Genomic DNA, 25533 nt, shown 5'->3' on the forward strand with positions numbered 1-25533 from the left:
CGCTCTTATCTTTGAAGTGCGATCGACCTTTCCATGGTCCATAACAAGATTATGTTCTAGAATGGCGCCAAGGCATAAGAAATTGTTCTCTCACAACTTCCCCCGAGAAATTATTAGGTGGTATAGTAGTACCACGTCAGCCGTGATACTTCCATTCAAATTTTGCTATTTATCTGTTATTATTTTTGCACAGCTGGAATTTAATATCATTTTTACCTCTTAAATAAATTTAAAAAAAGGAAAAAATGAAAAAAGAAAAAAAAAAAAAAAAAAAAAGAGATCGGACGATCCCTACTTTCCTGATTACACCTGTGTTTTTTTGTCTTTGGAAGAACCAAAACATGCAAGAAAGCAACCCATGATTTCGATCTCTCTCTTTCCCTCCTCTGGGTCTCTCAAAGGTTGTGTCTTTCTGCGAAACAATCATCCTCCTCTGGGCTTCCCCTGGCCTCTGTACTTGCCCATATTCGGTTGAAAAAAGAAAAAACCAGGATTCTTTTCACCTCACTGAATTTCAAGAACAGAGCGTAGATCACGCGGTGAATTTCGACATTTAAGGTTACGGTAAAAGTAAAATCTAAAAATGGTAAAAAGGAAAATCCAACACAGTGCCCCAAATTATAATTTCAACGCGTTTCTGGTCGAATTTTGGCGAGTTGCTAAAGAAGGAAACTGGGTTTGATTTGAAGGTTCGACAATTAAGATTTGACTGAGATTCGACCCAAAGGAGAGAAAGAGAGAGAGTGATCGAAATCATGTTCACCCACTTATGACTACCACCAGAGGGAGTAATCAGTACCATCCTTCTTGATTATCACCACCACCATCCCTCCATCCAAACGCAGGAAGGGGGAGGAGATCGATCTCCTATGCTTTTTTCATTTTTTTTCTTTTTTAAATTTATGCAAAAATTAAAAATAATATTAATTTTCAACTATATAAAAAAAATACAGATGACTAAATTTAAACAGAAGTATCATGCTGACGTGGTACTACAGTACCACTTAATAATTTCTCAGCATTTGCAAATTGATATGCTTTCATTCCCTTAAATTAGTTGGAATAAAATGCCGAAGCAATAGGATTATTATGTTTGATTAAACTTTGAATGTAGTCTTGGAATCCGTGAGGAATTACATATATTTGTCACTTTAAATTAGTTAAACTCGAGAGGGTATTGAATGTTGTCTTTAATCCAAATGTTATCTTTGAATGTCAGTGTAGGTTTCAATGGGGGATAGTGTAATTTTGTCTTGCCCTTTTTTTATGTATTCCAAGATTTGTGAATCTTACATTTCTTTATCGTATTCCAAAGCACTTTACTTAATCATAGAATGTCCACAATTTTAATGTACGGTGATGCCCTTATAGTAGAAAAACTTTTATTTCAACTGCATACTGTTAGGGGTGTCTATTCTTATGTATTAAGACTATCTTGTTTTACTTTGCTCTCGTCATCAAATTATTTTCTGTTACTATTGTTGTTGTGTAGGAGGATGGGGAAAAACTATTGGAAGGCAAACTTCACCAACAGAATTGGACGATTTTTGACAATTGGCCGAATATCTCCGGATGAAGATTTATTGTGAGGAATTAGAAAATTTTATTGTCAGTATTGGTTGTGTAATCCATCAAATAGCCATATTGTATCTGTCATTTTGATTTTGTGAAAATTTTGAATTTTTTTTGAATTTCAAAATTGTGCCGGTGTCTGTTATTGTTTTTAGAACTAAGGCACAAATAGGCTGCTTATTTGTGTTTGCCTATTTCAGCACAAAACATCATATTGTGCCTTTTGATCAAATAGCACACCCATAGAGAGCACATATAATATTTTAGTTGTTGTACTGTTGCTGTTGTTATAGGACACATATATAGGTGTCCATAAGCCTCTTACGGCACAATTATTTTTTTCTGTAGTGAAAGGATTTGAACTCAAGTACGAGATCTTTCTGAGAAGAGGAGTATGATGCAGCCCACAACAACTAGTTAATATGGTCTATGTATTATACATGTTGGTGGCTTTTCATCTTTCAAAACCATGTTTTATTTAGATGTCTAGAAACTATAATCTTTAGTATTTATCCTATCAATTATTTTAATCCCCCTATTTAAAGGGATTCTTATGTACTCAAAAGAAAATCAATTTAGTGAATTATAATCAATCTAAGAAGAGAGTGAGTTTTTCCTCTTATGTCAAATGTTAGACTTAATAGTGTCAAGTGAATCCACGATTAGCGACATTTAGCGAATCCGTTACTCCTGGTTGAGTGATTCCCAGGTATCTATCTCCATCGTCTTCCCTAGACCCCTTGGCTCTTTCTGCGTCATTTCCCTTTCTTTTTATATATGATGAATAGGGTCGTATTCCTACGTTGTATGGTGAAGAACTAACTTGGCTCCTTCTGCATCATTTCCCTTTCTTTTTATGATGAATAGGGACCCCTTTCTTTTTATGATGAATAGGGACCCCTTTCTTTTTATGATGAATAGGGCCGTGTTCCTACGTTGTATGGTGCAGAACTAACTTTGTCATCGCTAGAAGTTGCAACATCACAATCACATATAAAGTCTAAAATTAATTGAGTTGAAAAATGTAAAATTATCAAAGAGGCGAGCCAAAGGTACAACACCAATATTATCTCCAACTTAATAATTACCACCTGCATAAATTGTCAGGTGTAGGGTTTCATGACAAAAGGCCTCGGTATTAGTTGGAGTCTAGTTAGGATATTTAAACTCTTATCTTCTTAGAGATACAATCAATCCGAGATATTTCGACAAGCGCTCTTAGTTGGGACCTAATTAGAAGGTCATATGTGGGAAATCCACACATCGACAACCACATGAATCCACGAGGACTCACCCTATACGCGGGGCCAAGGGGACCCACCCATCACGTGGCAGTACGAGCCACTTCCTGGCTTTGATACCATGTAGAATTATCAAAGAGACGGGCCAAATGCCCGCTTCTAACAACACTGATATTGTCCCCAACTTAGTAATTACCACCGAGTACAATTCGTCAGGTGTGAGGTTTTATCACAAAAAATCTCAGTATTAGTTAGAGTAAGGTTGAAATATTTAAACTCTTCATTTCTCAAAGATACAATCGATGTGGGTATTTCAACAAGAAGTTGCGTGCGGTAGCAGGCACTGAACAGTCTGGTTACTGTTTTTTTTCTACTACAAAAAGACAACACATTTAATTAGTGAGACAAAGAAGGGACAGCTCAGCTAAGTTGCATTGCTTATAAGATAGTTCCCAGAGGTTTTGGAGAGAACTAAGAATGGCAGCCACGTTTTTCAAGCTTGTAATACTCATACAAGCAACCCTAGCAGCAGCTCAATATGTTAGCTTCAACTACAATGGTTTCCGGTCAGAAAATCTTAGCTTAGACGGTGTAGCCCAGTTCACACCCAACGGTCTTTTGATGCTTACAAATGACTCTCAAGAGAAAAGCCATGCCTTCTACCCTAACCCAGTCACCTTCAAGAACTCATACTCTGATACCAATGCTTTCTCATTTTCTACGACATTTGTGTTCGCTATCAGATCGGCGTATGCAACTCTGAGCGGTCATGGAATGGCCTTTGTCATTTCTCCAACAAGGGGGATTCCTGGAGCTTTTCCGCCCCAGTACATGGGCCTTTGCAATAACACCAACAACAATGAAACCAATTGTGTTTTTGCTGTAGAACTTGATACCATATGGAATAACGAATTAGGTGACATCAACAACAACCATGTTGGGATTGATATTAATGGTTTGCGCTCAGAGAAATCAGCTCCGGCAGGATATTATGCTCAGAACAATGGGGGGTTCCGGAACTTGACCCTCATTAGTGGTCAACCAATGCAAGTTTGGGTGGAATATGATGACGCCAAGAAGAAAATCGACGTCACTTTGGCTCCAATCGTTGTTGATAAACCCCAAATTCCACTCTTGTCTTTGAAGCGTGACCTTTCCATGGTCCTTAACAAGACTATGTATGTTGGCTTCTCCTCATCCACTGGCTCGTTCCTCAGTTCTCATTATGTTTTAGGATGGAGCTTTGCAACGAATGGCCAGGCTCAAGAAATTGTTCTCTCACAACTTCCTAAGCTGCCCCGGATAGGAGGTAAAAAAAGATCTAATCTTGTAGCCATTGGCGTGCCTGTGATATCGGTGAGTTTAGTGTTGCTAGCGATTTCAGGTCTAATGTATGGCATAAGACGGAGGAAGAAATTTGCAGAGCTTCTTGAAGATTGGGAGCTGGAATATGGTCCTCAAAGGTTTAAATACAAAGATTTATATATAGCCACAAAAGGGTTCAAGGAAAAAGAGCTTTTGGGAACTGGGGGATTTGGCAAGGTCTATAGAGGCATATTACCTTCCTCTAAAACTGAGATTGCGGTAAAGAGGGTCTCACATGATTCAAGACAGGGGATGAAGGAGTTTGTTGCAGAAATTGCTAGCATCGGCAGGCTTCGCCACCGGAATTTAGTACCACTCTTGGGGTATTGCAGAAGAAAAGGGGAGCTGCTTCTGGTCTATGATTACATGCCTAATGGGAGCCTGGACAAGTACCTCTTTGACCAACCAGTGGTCACTCTCAATTGGAAGCAGAGGTTTAGAGTCATCAGAGGCGTCGCTTCGGGGTTGTTTTATCTTCACGAAGGATGGGAACAAGTTGTGGTTCACAGAGATGTGAAGGCCAGTAATGTTTTACTTGATGAGGAATTGAATGGTAGATTAGGAGATTTTGGGCTTGCAAGATTATATGACCACGGAAAGGACCCTCAGACTACTCGTGTAGTTGGAACACTCGGGTATCTAGCTCCAGAGCATACTAGAACAGGCAAGGCTACAACACAAGCTGATGTGTTTTCTTTCGGTGCATTTTTGCTTGAAGTTGCCTGTGGAAGAAGGCCAATAGGGACACAAGGTCAAGATCGAGAGATAATTCTGGTTGATTGGGTGTATTCTTGTTGGAAGAGAGGTAATATACTTGAGGCAAGAGATCCAAACTTGGGTACAGAATTTATAGTTGAGGAAGTGGAATTGGTATTCAAGCTCGGGCTTTTGTGCTCTCATTCGGTTCCTTCAGCCAGGCCAAGCATGCGCCAAGTTGTGCAGTATTTGGAGGGTGACATTCCTTTGCTGGAGTTGCCACTTGATTGTCTTTCTGCCAGAGACTTAACATTTGCGCACCATGAGGGTTTCGATGATTTTGTAAAGTCATATTCGTCGTCAACGAGCAAGGGAATTTCATATGTTCCAGAGCCGACATTACTCTCAGGTGGTCGCTGACTTCGAGCAATGAGGGTTTCTTTTTCTCTCTATAACTGGAATTCATAGCGCATATAGTTGCGGCCTTGAATGTTACATGTAACCTATTAGTCTGGTAACTTGTTAGTTACATAAAAGTAATGCAGGAACAATCTGTATGTTGGTTGGGTAAAAGTAATTTATGCAAAATTATAAGTACCATGATATTCTTTTAGGGAGATAATCTACTGCAATTAACTTGCACTGCAAGGAGAGAAAAGATTCAAAGATTTGTATATGATAAAAGGACTAAAATCAACATTCCATTTTTTTCACTAAAATAACAAATTACATTACAAATATTCAAACAATACAACTCAGACACCAAACATGAAGCTAATAAAAGGTAACGAAACTAATGTACCCAAAGGGGCCAAACAAAACCGGGAAAAAAAGGTGAGCAAACAATTACAAGCTAGTTTGTGACTGCTTATGTAAGAAGTACTTCTAATCATACGTCATTTTTTCAAAAAGTCAAAGTACTTCTTGAAAAAGCATGTGACATGTATTTCTCCATGAAGCACATTTACATCGCAGAGCTTAGGTGGTTGATCTCACACCCCAAAAATGTCAAAAAAAGAACTTCGAATATGATATCTAAAAGTCGATAAATTTACTCTTTTTTTTATTCTAGCATAGGCTAAATATGACTCAGGGAAGTACTCTATTTGGTGTATATATGTATGCTTTTACTTCGATTTTATTCACTTTGTTTCAATGACAGCTCTTAAATCTTTCAACACTATTTGAACTTTTTTTTTGGGACTAATTGGATAAAATTGATATTTTTGTCATCCAAAGAACTTTTTAATGTGACTGTAAAAACCCACTTTCGCAATGTGGTGTGGCATAAACAACCAACAGCCTCTGTTACCTTCCTAATTAACTATCTGCTACTGCTTCTATTGTTTTTATTTGCTTAAAATCATACATCACTTTTTGGAGGCAAGGATGACTCTCTCTACTGAGCAGCCTGAGCTTGTGTCACAAGTGGAGAACCATAAGCTTTCTTCTGGGACCAATGAAGAAATTGCCGCATCAAGCGATGCATTCGTTGCCCTGAAATTAATTCGTTTGGCCGGTCATTTAGAGATTACAATGCAGAAAGCGAAAGGAAGAAAAGCATGAAGGAATTCTGCAGGTGTAACCATTAATCAAGGGATGTGATATCCACACACCCCATTTTACTTCTCACACACCTTCTTGATTTTCGGCCGTTGGATCGGATGAATTGAAAAAGATAGATCAACGAACAAAAATTATCAAGGGGTGTGTGAGAAGTAAAATGGGATGTGTGGATAGCACACCCTTTAATCAAATGTACAATTTCGTGAAGAGGATGAGGGAGAAGTACAAAAAGAGGATGAGGGATAGCACACCCTTTAATCAAATGGCCGGGTTCATCTTTAGATTATGCTAGCGCATGCGGAGGAACGCGTGCCGAAGATCATCTAGGTGCGTTCGGCGGCTTTTCGATTTTACTACCACATCATCGATATAAACTTCTACGATCGTACTGATCAAGTCGTGGAATATCGTATTCATGGCTCGTTGGTATGTGGCGCCGGCGTTCTTGAGCCCGAATGGCCTGACAACCCATTCGTAGGTACCGAGTGCCCCCGGGCAACAGAATGCGGTCTTGTGGACGTCAGCCTCAGCGATAAAGATCTGGTTGTAACTGATAGGAGCATATTCATGCGACTTAATTAGCTTGTTCTCGTGCATTTATGTTGTGTTTACTTAGTTATTTTAGTGTTTAAGGCCACTTTTGTGTATTTTCAGATTATAAGGCCAAAGTGTGCAAGAAGATGCAAATTGGAGTCTTTTGGAGCGAAAGAGGAATGAATGAGTTGAAGACTTGAAGAAACGACGAATTCCTACTCCAACGATGAATTCTTACCAAAACGAGGAATCCTACTCAAACAAGGTTTCCTATTTGAAGTAGGAAAGTTAACCCTAAGTTTCCCGTTTTGGTAACCTTTCCTGATCTTAAACGTCCGTATTTTCTAGCCACTTTGAAGTCCTTGTAGGCACTTTAGGACAAAAAACGATGGCCCTAGCCACTTTAAACCACCTTGCCCTTTTATTTAACCCTAGCCGTCACTTTTCATTCTCCCATTGAGATTCTCACCCTAATTCTCTCCCAAAACCCCCAATTCATTCGGCCACACATTCACATAATCCCCCTTAAGCCGTGACCCTAATATTCACCCAAAAAAACACCATAAGCCGTGCCCCCCCCCCCCCCCAATTTATCATTAAACCAATTAAAAACCAAAAAAAAAATAATAATCAATCCAAGCCGTGTGTTTTTCCATTCAATCTCAGCGGCAGCACCATATACATTATTTTTCCTTCCTTTGCCGTGGATTCCATAATTATTCTCCCATAATTCCCCCTTAGCCGTGGCCCCCCCCATGAATTTTGCACCCTAATTCATTCCAGCGGCATGCATTCATATTTTCAGAATTCATTCAGCCGTCACACCCTAATTCCCTCAAAAACCGTGCACTCCCATTCACCAATTTTTCTTCCATCCGTAGCCACCATAACCCTAATTTTTCCTCACTAAGCCGTAGCCTCCATCACCTCTCTTCCACTCTCTGCCGTGCCTTCTCCCTCCACTCCAGCCAATTCCCAGTCTTGCCGCAACCATCCCCACCATTCCAGCCACCTTCCACACCTTCACACACCATCTATTAACCTTGCCGCACCACCCAACCTCCCTAAATCCATCCCTAACCCAGAAAACCATCCAGAAATTCCCTAAACACTCTCTGCCGCAGCAAGTAGAAGAGGAAAGAGGAGCTTCGACGCGCAGAAATTCAAGTGGATTCGTTGTGCGTTCTAGGTGTAATCAATCCTTTGTGCTTTATGTTTAAATTCAATTGTATTTCTCTTTCTGTGAACATGAGAGGCTAAACCCCCTAGTTAGCTAGGGGGTGATTCGAAACCATGATTATATATGTGAAATAAGTTGATTACTTCCAATTATCGTTGCATAAGTTTTGAATACAATTTGCTTAACCGTTTGATTTAGAACTTATTCTTGTATGCTGATTGAGAGTGCACGCTTAATTTGCATGCTTGAATTTGATGCTAGGATATAAGTTTGTTTCACCTAATCGTTATGAATTTATATTCACAAGTAGTGAAGGTTGCTAGTCACGATCATGTTAAGTAGATTCCTGGCAAGCGTATCATGCTTTTCATAGTTACAAATGCCTTGTCGATGCTTATGATTTCCAAAGAACGTAATGATTCTAACTTATATCTTTATCAAGTTGTTCATATAGAGAATTTGTTAGGAATAATTTGTTTGCGATGCATATTCATCCAATTCAATGATTCTAGGGAAATCTGAAGGTTAATTTAAGCGGACCTAATTAACTTGGAGTATCGAGGTTCATAACTTATTGGATTGATAATTGGAAATTGATTTACGTTGCATATATTTCATGTGTGGAGAAGAACCTCTTAGCTATCCCATCATCCATTGATTCATCACAATTTTGTCTTAAAATCAGTTTTCTTTACAATCTGCCCATTTAGTTTAAATTCGTCCAACCACAATCCCCCCATATTTTGTTGAGTCGTAGTCATTCGTATTTGTTTTATTTTGTGTTTTAAGCAATTGGAGTCATAACACTTTCAAATTCGTCCCAATTAAGTTCTAGTTTCTATTTGAGTCAATTCAAATTAGATTAGCACCGCTAGTTAATCCCCGGTTAGAACGATCCCTACTTACTTCATTACTACAATTGTCACAAATAGGGTTTAATTTGTGTGTCAACAAAATTCTCACATCAAATTTTGGCGCCGTTGCCGGGGATTAGCAAAGTTGCTAATCCCTTGTCTTGAGTCTTGTTTAAATTGTTAGTTTCTGTTTTGTTTTAATTTTTTTTTTTTTTTTTTGCACCGTGTGTGTGTGTTTTGTTTTTGTGCCGTGTGTGGCACCTTATTTCCTTACTTGTGCCGAGTCTATTAGGTTGATTGCTAACCTTGTTTGCTCTTGTGTGCAGGTACTAGTTTATGACCCGTGGCTCACAACCTGTTCGTGAGCATATCTCCGACTTTGACGGTGATTTCGAGAGGACTTTGAGAAGGAAAAAGAAATCGCAACCGTCTAATCCTCCTAGTCCCGAACCTGAATTAGAAGAGCAAGAAGTTGAAGTTGAGGTTGAAGAGGAGGCCACGGATTGGGTTGAAGAGGAAGTACCAACCATGGCAGTGGACAATCGAACCATCAAGGAGCTTTCTGCCTCGGGTTTGGCAAATGCAGCACCTCTTTGCATCCAATACCTTAGGGCAGCCCCTGAGAAGACTGATGAATTTGAGTTGAAGTCCAGCTTGCTCCACCATATTCCGAAATACCATGGGTTGGCCATGGAGGATCCGAACAAGCATCTAAATGAATTCGAGGTGGTGTGCTCAAGTATGACACCGGTGAACGTGGACAGCAACATATTGAAGATGAAGGCTTTTCCTTTTTCTTTGGTGGAGAAGGCCAAGGATTGGTTGTATGAGTTGGCTCCCGGAATTGTCACATCATGGGAGAGTATGAAGCGAGCCTTCTTAGAGAAGTTCTTTCCGACATCACGAGTCATTCTTCTTCGCAAGAAGATTAGTGGAATTCAGCAAAGCCAAGGTGAATCTTTTCCTACGTATTACGAACGTTTTAAATCTCTTGTTGCTTCCTGTCCACAGCACCAGATGAAGGAGGAGCTACTTCTTCAATATTTTTACGAAGGCCTTTTACCACTTGAACGGCAAATGTTGGATGCATCCGCGGGATGAGCTCTAGTGGACAAGACACCTAGGGATGCCAAAATTCTCATTGCTAATCGAGCACTCAATGCACAACAATATGAAGGTGTTGGGCAGAGAGACACCCCACGGCCACAACATGTAAATGAGGTAAGTTCTATTTCTGAGTAACAATCCCAAATGGCTAACCTTACGTCTATGTTATCGCAGTTTGTTGAAGGCCCTAAGACGCAAGGAACTACAATATGTGGTGTATGCTCCATTCAAGGACACCAATCTGATCAATGTCCTCAATTAATTGAGAATGGAGGGTGGGAATCTGCCAATGTCGTGGGCTATGGGAATCAGAACCAACCAAGAGGTGATCCTTTCTCCAACATATACAATCAGGGATGGCGTGACCACCCCAATTTCAGATGGAGAGATGAACCACAATATGGCCAACAAAGTGGATTCCGACAACCCCCGGGTTTCTTTTTAAGGCCAATGGCACCACAACCACCTCCTCAAGCACAATCATCCCAAACCAACTCAGGTACGTCTATGAATGACGATAAAACATATCAGTTACTAACCACAATGGTGCAGGGAATGCAGAACCAAGCAAAAGAGGTTAATGAGCTGAAGAAGCAAATGTGCCAAATGGCTGAATTTTTGGGACAAATTCGTGAAAGTGGTAAGTTACCAAGCACTACGGTGGTCAATCCCAAGGGTGGTTTCGAATCTGCGAAAGCTATCACACTAAGAAGTGGAAAAGAAGTGGGAAACAAGGAAGATGAGAAGATACGAATCGAAGAAGAGGAGAAAAATCACCCCACGGCAAGGGTGGTACCACCCATGCCACAGCCATCTACGACCCCCCATCCATCCACCTCAGGTAAGGTTGTCCCAAATGTTGTGATTTCGAACACTAATCTGCCCGATGTTCCTTTCCCTCGCAGATTTGCACAATCGAAGAAGGAAGAAAGCGAAAAGGACATTTTGGATACCTTTCGAAAAGTCCAAGTAAATATTCCTTTACTTGATGCTATTAAGCAAGTGCCCAGGTATGCAAAGTTTTTAAAAGAGTTATGCACAACTAGGAAAAGAATTTCAAACAAAGAAGTTGTGAAAGTAAGTGAGAATGTATCCGCGGTTTTGCAACGAAAGTTACCTCCAAAGTGTAAGGACCCAGGGAGCTTTACTATCCCATGCACAATTGGAAACACTAGATTTGAGCAATGCATGTTAGATTTAGGTGCTTCTATTAATGTTATGCCATATTCCATTTATGCATCTATGAACCTGGGTGAGTTAAAACAAGATGGCGTTATAATTCAATTGGTTGATCGTTCTAACGCTTATCCCAAGGGAGTCCTTGAGGATGTTTTAGTGCAGGTCAATCATCTTATCTTTCCTGCAGATTTTTATGTCTTAGAAATAGAGGATTCGAGCCATGCGCCATCATTGCCAATCTTGCTAGGCCGTCCATTCATGAAAACAGCGAGAACAAAGATAGATGTGTATACGGGAACATTAACCATGGAATTTGATGGGGACATTATTCGTTTTAATCTTTCTGAAACTATTAAATATCCAATTGAGGACCATTCTTGTTTTGCTATTGACATTGTTGATTTTTTGGCACAGGTACATTTGAATCGAAGGAACGAAGATGCACTTGAAGTAGCCTTAGTGCACGGCATAGGAGCAAGAAATGAGGGTGGGGGAATCCTTGCAAGCCACGGCATGGAATCTGACCATATTGTCGTGCCCCCTTGTAGTGAAGTGCTTGAAATGGTCTCGGCCCTTGAGTCATTGCCCTCACACTCTGGTAAGTCTCCACTCTCACTTTTAGATTCGGTTTTGACTAACAAGTTACTTCCATCAATTGTGCAGCCACCTACACTTGAGTTAAAGCCATTACCTAGTCACTTGAAGTATGTTTTCTTGGGAGAAGATCAGACACTACCTGTCATCATTTCTAGTTCACTCACGGGCCAAGAAGAAGACAAGCTGATAAGGGTGTTCAAGGAGCACAAACCTGCCATTGGATGGACCTTGGCGGATATCAAAGGCATTAGTCCCACCACATGCATGCATCGCATCCTTTTGGAGGAGGGAGCCAAGCCATCTCGTGAAGCTCAACGTCGCCTTAATCCACCCATGTTGGAAGTAGTAAAAAAGGAGATTATAAAATTGCTTGATTGTGGTGTTATATATCTTATTTCTGATAGTCGTTGGGTGTCACCCGTGCAGGTTGTTCCAAAGAAGTCCGGAGTCACGGTGGTGAAGAATGAAGAACAAGAGCTTGTACCCACTCGTGTTGTGACAGGTTGGCGTGTGTGTATTGATTACAGGAAGTTAAATGCCATGACAAGGAAGGATCACTTTCCATTGCCATTCCTGGACCAAATGCTAGAAAGGTTAGCCGGTTATAAATTTTATTGCTTTCTTGATGGCTATTCCGGATATAACCAAATTGTGATAGCTCCGGAGGATCAGGAAAAGACAACTTTCACGTGCCCCTTTGGCACCTTTGCATATCGACGTATGCCATTTGGGTTGTGCAATGCCCCTGCGACATTTCAACGATGCATGGTGAGTATATTCTCTGATTATGTGGAGAAGATTATTGAGATATTCATGGATGATTTTAGCGTGTTTGGTAATTCATTCGATCATTGCTTGAATAATCTGACCTTAATTTTGAAACGTTGTGTTGAAACGAATCTTGTGCTTAATTGGGAAAAATGTCATTTCATGGTTAAGCAAGGTATTGTTCTAGGACATATTATTTCTGAAAAAGGCATTGAAGTGGATAAATCTAAGGTAGACCTTGTTCGTCACTTACCCTCTCCAACTTCGGTTAGAGAGGTTCGTTCGTTTCTTGGTCATGCAGGTTTTTATAGGCGCTTCATAAAGGATTTCTCCAAGATTGCGCAGCCACTATGCCGATTGCTTCAAAAGGAGGTGGTTTTCGAGTTCAACGAGGCGTGTGAGAAAGCATTCAACCACCTCAAGGAGGCTCTCACTTCGGCTCCCATTATCACACCTCCAGATTGGAGCCTTCCATTCGAGTTGATGTGCGATGCTTCGGACTATGCGATTGGTGCTGTTTTGGGGCAGCGAAAGAACAAACAACCTCATGTTATTTATTATGCATCTAGGACACTAAATGATGCTCAATTAAATTACTCAACCACTGAAAAAGAATTACTTGCTGTGGTATTTACATTAGATAAGTTTCGGTCATACTTACTGATGCGAAAATTATACGCACACAAATTAAACCCTCTTTTCGTCAAATTGTAGTATATGTATAAGTAGGGATCGTTCTGGACCGGGGATTAGGAGGGATTGTTAACCACTTGGATTTGACTCAAAAACGTAAAATAACAATATGAAACACTATACTAGACTCAAAGAATTCAAAACTAAACACTTAAAACATTAAAACAAACCAAAAGACTCAAACATCACCCAAAACACTCAAAACTGCCTTAAAATCACTTTCTGGGCAGTTTTGAGCACTTTGGTGAATCTGGACGAAATTGGGAAATAAAATGAATCAAAACACTTAAAAGCACAAACTAAATTGATTTCTAACTAAATTGGACATTAAAGTAAAGGGGGATTTAGATTTATACGAAAATTGAAATAACAAAACAAGTTAATAAACTAAACAGATTGTAAAACGAATTTGATGGAATGGAATGAATGGATGATAGAATGGCTAAGGGGTTCATCTCCATACATGTTATACTTGCATAATAAAATGATTTCCAATTGCATTTCAATAAACTATGATACTCAACACCCCAAGTTAACCGTGATGCACTAATTAACCTTCAAATCTTCCTAACATTATTGAATTGGATGATGCATGCGACAATTCAAAACATTCCCCACAAGTCCTCAACATGAATGCATAGAAGAGGTACAAGCAAGAATCATTACGCTCTATGAAAATTATAAGTGTTGACGAGGCATTCGTTACTATGGATTGCATGAAACTTATGCCAAGAATTCATTTAACGCGATTGTTTATAAGCAACCTCCACTACTTGTGAATATAAGTTCATAACGATTAGGTGAAACTCACTTATATTCTAGCGTCATATTCATGCATGAAAATTAAGTGTGCACTCTCAATGAACATACATAAATAAGTTATCAATCAAACAGTTAAACGAATTGAATTCACAACTTATGAAACGCAATTAGAAGTATTCAAATCAAAATGCAAGCATAAACATATATTCGAATCACCCCCTAACCAAGGGGGGTTTAGTTCCTCATGGTACAAAACAAAGAGAATCAAAGAAACGCCTAAACATTCCAACAACTCAAACTTGAATTGTATGAACGTTTAGGCCCTCTTATCATCCATTCCTCATTCGTACAAAACAAAGAGCATTGAAATTAAACATTGAAATCAAAGAAACACCTAAACATTCCAACAACTCAAACTTGAATTGTATGAACGTTTAGGCACTCTTCTCTTCTTCTTCGTTGTGGCACAAGGTCTAAGGTGAGTTTGATGGTGTGAATGGTTTGGGGAGTGGTGGAGATATGGAAGAGGAGTGGTGGAAATGGAAGGATGGTGTTTGGATTGTAAGGGAGAGCACGGCACAAGGGAGTTTGATGGTCTACATTTCTGCAATGGATGAGTTTATGGAAGAAATGGATGGACTTTGTGAAAGGCACGGCCCCAAGGGACCAATTTCTGTTGTGAAATGAATGTTTATTTATAGGTGAAATGGGGGGAACATGACAGCTAGGTTGCATGTGCACATGTTGGTTGAATGATTATGAGTGCATGTGGCTGAAATAGCATGTGGAATGGCTGGAAATGCAAGGAGAAGGCATGTGCACGGTTTTGGGAGAGAATGGGAGTGCAAGTGGCTGAAATGTTAGAGGAACAAGTGCATGTGGCTGCATTGTGGTGCAATGATGGAGGAACAATCTGAAAATGCAAGGTATGGCTGGAATGATTGTGTTTGTTTGAATGTGCATGTGATTAAATTAAAGGATGCAAAGTAAATAAATAATGAATGTATGTGTTGAATTATGAAGATGCATGTGCAATGAAGTGGAATGACAATCTGAAATGGGATAGGTACCCACGGCAATGATGATTTCTGGTGGTGTTTTGGGTGCATGTGGAATGAATGATTTCTTGGTGAGTGGATGCATGTGTTGATTAAAGGGGGAATGCAAAGGAAAAGCTAGAAATGCATGTGGAGTGGCTGCAAGGTGAATGAATAATGAAATGGGAAAGCATGTGCAAGGTTTTGGTGTGAATGATTGAATGTGCATGTGGCTGCAATGGAGGAGGAATCCTTCAATTTCGTCCATCCTCTTGGCTCCAAGCATATGATATCCATTCCAATCTCTAATTTGCTCCAAAAGGCTCCAAAAGGCTCCAAAAGGCATCATTTTGCATACTTTGCCCTTAGAACCTGAAAACACACAAAAGAAGCATAAAGGACTAAAATAACTAAAGAAACATAACGTAAATGCACGAGAACAAGCCATTTAAGTCGCATGAATATGCTCCTATCACTTACTTGGTACTAAAGTTATTATTTTTACTGATCATGCAGCTCTCAAGTATTTGCTCACGAAGAAGGAGGCCAAGCCTAGACTAATTCGATGGCTGTTGCTTTTACAAAAGTTTGACATTGAGATTCGGGATAAGAAGGGCGTGGAGAATGTGGTGGCTGACCACCTAAGTCGAATGGTACATGAGGAAGCATCGCCAATTCCTGAAACCTTTCCCGATGAGCAATTAATGTCTATCCAGGTAAGTGAGCCTTGGTATGTAGATTTGGTGAACTTTTTGGTGTCTAAACATACTCCTAGCACACTTAATAGGAATCAACGTGATAAGCTGATAAAGGATGCTAGGTTTTATGTCTGGGATGACCCATACCTTTGGAAATTTTGTCCTGATCAAATTGTACGACGTTGTGTGAATGAATCTGAGTTTCAATCTATTTTAACATTCTGTCATTCATATGCATGTGGGGGACATTTTGGCACCCAACGCACTGCACTTAAAGTCTTAGAATGCGGGTTTTATTGGCCAACCATTTTTAGGGATGCTAGGACATTTTTCCTTACATGTGATCGTTGTCAACGAATGGGTAATATAAGTGTTAAGGATCAAATGCCACAAAACCCTATACTTTCTGTTGAAATATTTGATGTGTGGGGAATTGGTTTTATGGGTCATTTTCCTTCCTCCCATGGTTTTCGCTATATCTTATTGGCGGTGGATTATGTTTCCAAATGGGTGGAAGCAAAAGCCACCCGTACTAACGATTCCAAAGTGGTTGCAGATTTTGTGAAGTCTAACATTTTTGCTAGGTTTGGAATGCCTCGAGTCCTTATCAGTGATGGAGGTTCACCTTTTTGTAATCGCACAATCGAGGCACTGCTCAAGAAGTACAAAGTTACACATAGGGTTTCGACACCCTATCATTCTCAAACAAGCGGGCAAGCCGAGGTGTCGAATCGCGAGATAAAACAGATTCTTGAGAAGACGGTTGGCCCAACAAGAAAAGATTGGATCTTGAGGTTAGAGGATGCATTGTGGGCCTATAGGACCCCCTACAAAACACCCATAGGAATGTCCGCTTTCCGGCTTGTGTACGGCAAACCATGTCACTTACCTGTGGAATTGGAGCACAAGGCTCATTGGGCTGTGAGGAAGTTCAACATGGATGTAGATGAGGCGGGAATTCATCGTAAGCTTCAATTGAATGAACTTGAGGAGATACAGAATGAAGCTTACGAGAATGCCCGCATTTACAAGGAAAAGACAAAGACCTTTCATGACAAGATGATTCGCACCAAGTCCTTCTCTGTTGGACAAAAAGTGTTGTTGTTTATTTCTCGTCTTCGTCTATTTCCGGGTAAGTTACGTTCACGTTGGATTGGACCCTTTGTTATTACTAATGTTTTTCCTCATGGTGCAGTCCAAGTTCGTAGTTTCAAAACAGGTCAAGAGTTCAAGGTGAATGGGCATCGATTGAAGCCTTACTACGAGAGCTTTGTAGAACATGATGTGGAGGAGACTACCCACTATGCCGTGGGTTCCCATGAAGGTTGATCAATGTGGCATCGTCCGGCTGCAAGACGTAAAAGAAAGCGCTACTTGGGAGGCAACCCATGCAATCAACAAAGGAAAACTTGGGAATCGCTCCACACTCAGATTTGCGTCCCTAAACCCTTCCCTTTGTTGCTTACTTTATGTTTTGTGTAATGTGTTCAATTGTGTCTAAAACATTAAGGACAATGTTTAGTTTAAGTGTGGGGGGGGGTAACATTCTGTTTTGAGATATTTTTGCATGAAAGTCGTAGGGTATTACCACCTAACATGTCTAAACTTGCTTCCCACTGTTTTTAAGTGTTTTTAAGCTATTTTAGAGTGTTTTAGAGTGTGTTGACTTAAAAATCCGAAATTACCATAAAAATTTGAAAAACTGTTTTGAAAAACACAAAAAGAGTTGTTTTTGTGTGTTTGTTTGTGTCGTAGGTTACCTTCCAACACAATGATGAGGATTTGGTTTTTAATTGCATGATGGTTAAAGAAAGTTACAAACATGGATGGACGTTTGATATACTCTTTGGTTTATGCTTGTTTGTAGTTATAGTTTACGAATTCACATGTAATCACAAAAGAAAAAATTAGTGTTTGTAACATGCTTGAATGAAGGAACTTAACAAACGCTACATCCCTGTGAGACTTGAGCCTAAATGTTATTTGGAGAGTTAAAATCTGTGCATTATTGTTTTCTAAAGTCGTTGCATGATCTCATTATTCTTTGCTTGGTTACTACTTAGAGGGCGTTTCATCACTTAGTTCCAAATGCTAGAACTCATGCCCATTTCATTCAAAGCATGGCATTAATTTGCATAACACATATTCAAGATGAAGTTGTGTAGTGACCACCATCAAAGCCAAACAGCCATGTGCCCTTCACTCATTTTGTGTTTAAGTTTAACCCCATTGAGCCGTGTTAGCCCATGTTCTTTGTTAACCCACATTATCCTCACCTAGCCTAGATTAGGACCATCCGTACCCTTGTTCTTGAAGCATAGTAAGCATGACTGAAAATGAATTCCTTTTCATTAATGTGTTGCAGAAAATAAGTGTGGGGGAAAGAGTACTTATGTGAGTTGATGTGCCATAGGCACGGCTAAAAATAAAAAAATAAAAAATAAAAAAACAAATAAAAAAAGAGAAAAAGAAAGAAAAAGAAGTGAAAAAGAGTTGAAAAGTATTGTTTGTCGAAAAGGCTTACACCCTTCTTTGATGCGTAACTCATGTTCGACGAGGTTTCGGTCAAGGCCTGGCATCTCATGATAATTCCACGCGAAACAATCCTTAAACTCATGAAGCAATTTACAAAGCTCGTCCTTCATAGAAGGTGGTAATAACGCGCTGATAAACAACGGTCGAGGCTCATCGGCTGTGCCAACATTGATTTCTTCCAATGGGTCTTTAACCTGGGGTCAATTATCTTCGAGTTCGGCCGGTGCGGCCTGAACTTTGTCGAAAGATAGAACGGGGCCATTATCCTCTTCGGCCAAAAATTCGATTAAGTTTATGCCGCAATGTGGTTGCTTGGCAATGGCGTTCCAATGGGCCAGCAGACGTTCCATGGTTGACGAAACTGCAGCTGGATGTCTTTCTTGTTTGGTGGCGTTAATCATCGGCATTGGTAATTAGATCTACCAAGCCGAGTCTCGCTGAATCCTGTTGTATAGTCTCGGCGCCTACCTCGATAGCTTTCTGAAGCGAAATTCTGGTCGGCCGTCCATCCTCGTTAAAACCCTGGAAGGTGATATAGCCGACGTGGTCGTCATAATAGTGAGCTTGAATCATGTTGGTCTTAAAGGGCTGATTATCGGCTGGGTGTACGACAACCGATTTACCGTCCCAAAAGATGAGAACTTGGTATAATGATAAAAGGATGCAACTGGTTTGGTGGATCCAATCACGGCCGAGTAATACGTTATAGTTAATCTTTGAATCAATTATAAAGAATGCCATCATGTGGTGACGACCGGCAATGCTGACTTCCAACGGGAGCACTCCTTTGGTTTGAGACTTGTCGCCGATGAAGCTACTCATTGTTATCCCTGATGGGATAAGCTCGTAATTGGACCGGCGTAATGCCTTTATGACGGAAATCGGTATGATGTTGACTGTGGCTCCATAGTCAACAAACACATTAGAAATGAGATATCCTTCAATATGAGCCGTGACGTATAACGTCTTTAGATGTTGGAGATTAACAGAGGGGGAGCGGGGAAATAGTTCGGCCAAGGCTATCTTAAGGTTTTCGCTTTTACGAACTTCCCCATCGTTGTCAGTAGCGACGAAATCCACTTGTGTTGCTTCTTCGGCAACTACGTCCCCATCCAAGAAATTGGACTGATGGGTGCTTGGTTGGAACTCAGCCGGTAGGATATGGACCATACTGATTTCCATATGTTCAAGGACCGAGAGACCCATCGGGTTTTGGTCGTCGTCTTCCAGGGTAGTAGACGTAATATCAGTCGTTGAAACATCTTCAATTAGACTATTTAGCATATCGGCATGAACCTGCTCCTGAGGCGTATGGACCGAATCTATCCTATTATGGTTATCTTCCTCGAGTGCATTTATTGCCGAAAATTTATTTCTTTCTTGTAGTACTTTACGAGCTCGTTCTTCATAAGCGATGCGAGCGTTCCTTGTGTCCAAGTATGCGTCTAAACAGGCCACACAATTTTTTTCATTGGCCGTAAGGCCGAAAAGAGATATTGCCAAGAAAACTTCGAAATGATATCGCAAATACTGAAGGTCCTCGAATGAAAAGGGTAATTCGGAGGTGTCGATATCTATGTAAGGGTCGACCTCAAAGCCGAGGACCCGAGCTTCACGTATATGCTGGAACCTAGCTTTCATTGCGGGATCGGAAGTTTTTTGGATAATTTTCTCGACATCAGGGCAAGTTAGTGCCAGGTCGAGGGCTTCCTAACATGCCTTGGGTAGTCCGTATAAGTCATTGGACGAATATTTCTTATGAAATTCCCGCATGTACTCCAAGGATTCACCGAGGAATAGAGGGTGCAGATTGCGCCATACTTTGACTAACGGTTCTGGCGGTGGTAGCGAAGAAAGTTTCCTTTCGGCCTCTTGCTTAAAATTCTCGAGACGGGCTCTCATCTCCCCAGGCCAAAGAAGGAGCTTGATGCGTTTCTCGGACTCTTCAATAGTGGTCTCAAAGTAGCAAGTGATGCGAGATTTACTTGACACTCAAATTAAACCCTCGTTTGACAATTGTAGTAAAATGGATAAGTGAGGGATCGTTCTAGACCGGGGATTAGGAGGGCTTGCTAAAACCTTCTAAATTGACTTAAAAACATAAAAACACAATATAAAACACTATTTAATGCTCGAAGAAAGCAAAACTAAAAATAAGAAAGATTAAGACTAAGACTTCAACGAAATAGGGGGGAATTGGATTTGGACGAATTTAAACTAAAATGAATACTTGGAAACAAAACAAATTGTAAATATGGATTTGACGGAAATGAATGGATGGGAAGCTAGCTAAGGGTTCTTTCTCTACACATGATATTTATGCATATGAATCAATTTCCAGTTATTCCTTCATTGAATTATGAACGACAATGCCCCAAATTAACCGTGACATCACTAGTTAACCCTCAGATTTTCCTTATATTATTGGATTGGATGGCATCATTCGACAACCCAAAACATTCTCAAAAGTTCCCTACATGTCACCATAAGCATTGACAAAGCATTTGCAACTATGACATCATGTTACTCATGCTAAGAATTAAACTTAACGCGATCGTGACAAGCGACCTTCACTACTTTCAAGTATAAGTTAGTAACGATTATGTGAAACCTTCTTAAACTTTAGCCACATATTCATGCATGCTAATTAAGTGTCGACCCTCAATCAACAAACACAAATAAGTTAATCATCAAATAGTTAAGCCAATTGCATTCACGAATCAAGAGTTCATAACCGGAATTCATCAATTCATATCACATAAATAAACATGGTATTGAAATCACCCCTAGCCAAAAAGGGTTTAGTTCCTCATAACTTTGAAATCAAAGAAACGCGTAAACATTCCAACAACACAAACGTGAATTGTATGAACGTTTAGGCACTCTTCTCTTCCATTCCTCATATTACAAAACAAAGAGAATTGAATTTAAACATTGAAATCAAAGAAACGCGTAAACATTCCAACAACTCAAACGTGAATTGTATGAACGTTTAGGCCCTCTTCTTTTCGTCTTCGTTGTAGCACAAGGACTAAGGGATGTTGTTGGTGTGTTGAATGGATTGGGGGATTATGGAAATGGAAGAAATGGAGGAGAAAGGGAAGGGAATGGTGCAGAAAATGGAGAGACTCACGGCTAGGGAGAAGATGGAAGTGTTTTGTGGTGTGTTGTGTATGAAAATGAGATGTTCTTGAATGAATGAATGCAAGGGTATTTATAGGAGTAGTGGAGGGAACATATGGCTGTTTGTTTAAGATGCAAGTGGCTAATTAATGATGGAAAAGTATGTGATTGAATTAAAGGATGCAAAGTGAATGAATCATGAATCATTGTGGATGAAAGGTGGAAGTGCATGTGTTGATGACTAGGTTAGTGGGTGGAAATCTGAAAATGGCATATAGGAATGGGAGCTCACGGTTTGAATGTGTAAAGTGTGTGTGAATGCATGTGAAGATGCAATAAATAATGCATGTAGGGTTAGGAAATAATGAAGAAATGCATGTGAGATGTTTGGAAAGGAAATGGGAACCCACGGCAATGAAGTTGTTTTGTGTTGTGAATTATGATGAATGCATGTGAGTTAAAGAGGGAGAATGTGGTGAAATGATGAAGTAGGAAGGTGGAAATGCATGTGAGATGTTTGGAAAGGAATAAAGAATGAATGGTGGAAATGTGAGTGAATGATGTGCATGTGTGAGAATGCATGTGGAATTAAGAGGAGTATGGAAGTGAAATAAATGAATGATATGTTAAGTGATAAGTGAATGATATGTGGTGAGTGATAAGTGAATGGTTTGATAAGTGATAAATGAATTAGTTTAAAGGGCTAGGGTTTAAGTACATAGAATGGGCCTAAAATAGGTTGGTTTGTATGGCATAATGTGTTTGATTGGGCTAGAGCCATTGTTTTGTGTCTTCAAGTGCATACAAGGCCTTCAAATTCGTCCATCCTCTTGGCTCCATGGATAAGCTATCCAATTCATGCCCAAAAATGCTCCAAATGGCCTCAAAATGCACTTTCTTGCTCCCTAGGCCCTTAGAACCTGAAAACACACAAAAGAAGCATAAAGGACTAAAATAACGAGAGAAACATAACGTAAATGCACGAGAACAAGCCATTTAAGTCGCATGAATATGCTCCTATCAGCAAGCAGCTGCCTTTTTTCCTTCAAGTAACTCGGTCATGATAATTGGGGTCGGCCGATCGTCACCGCTTACTACTGTGTCTTTTGGCTGCCACCGGGTGGTCGAGTTGGCTTGCACTTCTTATTGTCGAGCCATGCAATCTATCCGCTGGCGACGATGTTTTTGAGATTTGGATAACGCTGTATACAGGACTGTTGGGGAGTTGTAACTATACCAACGTTGGTCTCGTGGCCTAGGCGGTTTGAAGGTTTTTCGATCGACTGACGAACGTGAACTGCTTGAGTTGCGCGAGTAATAATCCTCCTTATAGAATGGCACATCAAAGTCAAGACGCCGTTTGACTGGGGCCGGGTCTTTTGCTCGTACATGTGGGCAAAGTCTCTCAAACACTTGGCGTCGTGGACTGGCACTGAGCTCCTTTGGCGATTTTGTTAAGGTCGTGGATGGTGGGCCTGAAGTTGATGCCGAATAGGTCATCTTTGTAGGTTCAACTAGTGTTTTACAATGGTCACATAAAACCATTGATTCATGAGTTTCTTCGGAACTAGAACCTGACATAGGTTCATCAATAGCCGGCCTTGAGGCTCCGTAGGTGGTGCATTTGAAAATAAATCAATCTTCAGTTTCGGTTGACCATTTTGCTTGCGGACATGCTACACCGGGATGTATTCGGCCTTCCCTTTTCCTTTGTTTTTAGGGAGATGAGCATCCACCATACCAATTGTTGTCGAGGGGAAGGGATTGACGTCGACCGTCATCTGCTTCTCCGAGAATTTTAGCTTTCCTTTCTCGATCTAATTTTGAATCGTGTCTCGAAACACAACGTAATTATTAGTAGCATGCTTGTTTGAATTATGGTACTTGCAATATGTTTTGCCCTTCAATTCTTCGGCCTTAAGGATGACATGTCCTGGCCGAAGTTTGATAATTTTTGCTACCAACAGCTGGTCGAAAATTGCATCGACTTTGGTGATATCGAAGGTGTAAACTTTCGATGTTTTACTCATCTCTTCAGCAGCCGAGCGGGTCTTGGCGTCTTTGGGACTTACTTGAGCGAACGCCTTGCAAACGTAAGGTTTATCTATCATTATTTCGGCCGCGTCCACACTGGCATACTGGGTGTCCTCGCTTTCGGCCAATGCATAGCTAACCGTGGGATTCTTATATAATGTTCCCCGGGATGGTGACTTCGATATCTTTTCCTCTCGGAGCAAATAATCATACTGCTCAACGTGTTGAGTAAGTTCGTACATCTCTCGAATATTTGCCCCCAGAAACTTCTTTTTGTATTCCACGTCCAAGTCGTTTAGGGCAATTTTGACGAATTCAACTTCAAGAAGAGGTACTCAGCACCAATTCCTGGCCGAGTTGAACCTTGTTAAGTATTCCGTTAGGGATTCATCAGACGTTTGAGCCATCCTAGCCAACGATGAAACGGACATCTCCATTCCGGGTCGATAGAATTGTTCATGGAATTTCTCGACCAATTCCTCCTAACTCTGGACGGAGTTTGGTGGAAGATTAATGTACCAAGCAAAAGCTGATCCCGTAAGTGAAAAGTTAAAGAGCCGTAGCTTATGGAAGTCACTATTGACGTCCCCACATTGTGCCGTAAACCAAGCTACGTGTTCTAACGAGGATAAGGACGACTTTCCGACAAACAAACTGAAATCGGGGATCTTGAAGCCTCTAAGGTATTCGAACCTTTCCACATAAGCTGGGTACGGGTGGATGAATTTTGGGAACTTCGGCCCTTTTTTTAGGGCCGAGTCGATCATTCTTTGGACCTCGGTCATATTAACGGATGTTATTTCCACTCTCTGGTCAGGTCCGTCAGCTCTACTACTTGATCCGCCTCTATTCTCCAAGTCAATTAGTTGTAGCCGAGCAGACCCTTTCTCGGCTTGTACTGGAACATTTGTAATCGAAGGCTGCCGAGGTTGGCCGACATGGCCATCTTCGAAGGCTTTACTGACTAACAATTTAAGCATCCTCGTCTGTGTGTCACTGTTGCTTCATATTGCGTCTAGTAAATCATTCGTTTTTTGGCCAATCGACTGCTCGACCTATCGATATTGTTCATCGAGTCGTCTTCGAAGAAACGACCTAGTTGGCGGATTAGAACCCTCCCCACCATCTTCGTCGCAATCTTCCATTATTCCTTCAACAAAAATGCCTGTCATTTGGTTGAGAACATATAGGTTGCGAGACTGTCTGCCGAGACAAATTTCATTATCTCGGTGTGTCGCACTTGTAGCCTCAGGCAACGCAACAATGATCGGATTTTTCGCCTGATGCAAATCTTGCCCAAGGCCTTGCACTGGTAAGTCAGCTGTTGACTTTCCCATGATTGTTCTCTTTTTTATGGACTGTGTCTCAATGGTCATGAACTTCGAAGGTCTAGCAGAAAGTCCCACCGAGCGTGCCAAAATGTTGATCCTAAAAATTACAAAACGTACGTGGCGCGCAGGCCGAGTAACTAATAAGCTAACTACGTCATTCGGTTGAATGCGGGGCGTGCTAACTCGTTGGCCAAGCTCGGCCGAGGAGACTGCGACCGAGGAAGGAACACTCTTGGTCTTCAGGTTCTAGAGCCTGAAGACAAGGCTGCTAGTTCTGCGAAGTTCACAAATCGTTGGCGCCCGATTCGCTCACCGTGATTATATTCGTAAGAGTATAAGCACGTTGAATCGACACCAGACTATACGGACACAAATATTCAAAGGTAATGTATGTCTTGATGGTGAATGTGGTTCAGCCGTCAGAATGTCAAACTCTGAAACTCACTTGTGAGTATCCAATCATAAAATTACTTCGGCGTCTAGTACGCCGAATGTCGTAGCCAGTAACACCTTACTTCGCCTAGAAGGCTAATAAGATGACATCTTCCAACAAGGATTCGAAAACCCTTCTCAGCCGAGACTTAGATAGGTAACCAGTCGGCCTCGACGCAGTGTTGTTTATCCAAACTGAAGGTGCTTGCCGGTTGCCTCCATAGTGTTG

General features: G+C 40.7%; 1 pseudogene across 1 annotated transcript; it reads left to right on the forward strand.

The window, feature by feature from the left end:
* The first annotated feature begins 3261 nt into the window (after window positions 1-3261).
* LOC137746062 (L-type lectin-domain containing receptor kinase IV.1 pseudogene) lies at window positions 3262-5447 on the forward strand (annotated as a pseudogene). Its single transcript, XR_015953873.1, has one exon. The product of XR_015953873.1 is annotated as an L-type lectin-domain containing receptor kinase IV.1 pseudogene (transcript).
* The last annotated feature ends 20086 nt before the right edge of the window (window positions 5448-25533 follow it).

This window comes from Pyrus communis, chromosome 12 (genome assembly GCF_041283825.1).
Source record: "Pyrus communis isolate YQ-2024b chromosome 12, ASM4128382v1, whole genome shotgun sequence".
Lineage (NCBI taxonomy): Eukaryota > Viridiplantae > Streptophyta > Magnoliopsida > Rosales > Rosaceae > Pyrus > Pyrus communis.